This window comes from Dendroctonus ponderosae, unplaced genomic scaffold (assembly GCF_020466585.1).
Source record: "Dendroctonus ponderosae isolate FM_Combo_2020 unplaced genomic scaffold, Dpon_F_20191213v2 Dpon_F_20191213_9, whole genome shotgun sequence".
Lineage (NCBI taxonomy): Eukaryota > Metazoa > Arthropoda > Insecta > Coleoptera > Curculionidae > Dendroctonus > Dendroctonus ponderosae.
In genome coordinates this window covers 3,723,477-3,724,667 of record NW_026019116.1, presented here as the reverse complement: position 1 = coordinate 3,724,667, position 1,191 = coordinate 3,723,477, and positions in this window count along the sequence as shown.

Here is a 1,191-nt window from a genome sequence, read left to right as displayed (position 1 = left end):
TTCTGCTGCAAAAATAGATGTTATTTATGTAGTTTTCAAGATCACAAAAGGACTCCCAGATATGATTAGGAACTTGGCGTGATTGTAGAAAATTCCGAGATTCCGACACTTTTTTTGTCATTTCAGAAATGGTTGGAACAACATTAGTGTCTACAGTAGAATACGTTTCACCTAAATCGTCATCTTCTCATTATCGCTTAAAGCTGTAGATGCGGTTACGGAGTCTATAATTTGCTCATCGGTCAACATTTCTCTTGTAAGAATGCCATTATCAATGCTCACATATTCGAAAAAATTGAAATCACTCAATTTGGTTTTAACTTGTTCTTCGACAACATTGAGACATTTTCGTCTGTGGCATACTCGTAGTTAGAGTCTTTATACTTTTCTAACCATTCGTTAAGTGGAATTTCATCGTCTGTTTCATATCATCATTTTCTTTTCTTACAAATCTCCCATGCTTAAAGCAATTTGCAATGGTTTTTCGGCTAACTTTTTGCCAAGATCTATGAATGAAATTGACTGCATCTAAGAGATTTATAGAAAATGTTTCATTTTTATCGATCTCGCCTCTAACGTTTTCATAAGAAGAATTTTTCACCGGCAGACTCTCCAACAATTTTTCCGCTGCTGATATTATGCCTCTTCTTGAAACCTCTTCCCAACTTTTAGAACAAGCAAACTCTTTGTTTTTGATTTTACTCCCCATTTCACTAACATTTTCTTGCAAAACACTGCCACTTATGGGAACGTTTTCTTGTCTTTTTTGAGTAAACCACTTAGTAAGTCCCTTGTCAACCTTTTCATGTGCAGATAATTTTAACTTCCTACATCTAACATTTGCTTTGTCATACGCTGATAAAATGTTTTCTCTGTTTTTCCATATTGTTGCAACAGTAGACTTTCCAAGTGCTGATTCCTTACAAATGTCACTCTGCTTTACTCCACTTTTTATTTTGTTAATCTCGTACTTTTCATTTAGTGAAAAAGATTTGCGTTTTTCTTTTTCCATTCTAAAACGATTTGCATACATAACGCGGCAAAAAACAACAAGTCATTGGGTGTCTCTCGCTATCACTAATATAAACAACTCCCCAGGATTGGTGTTGCTGAGCGTGGAAGTTCGTTATAAACGGAAAGTGAATATACAACTAACCTAAAAAGTGATCGTTATATCCGGAAGTTCGTTAT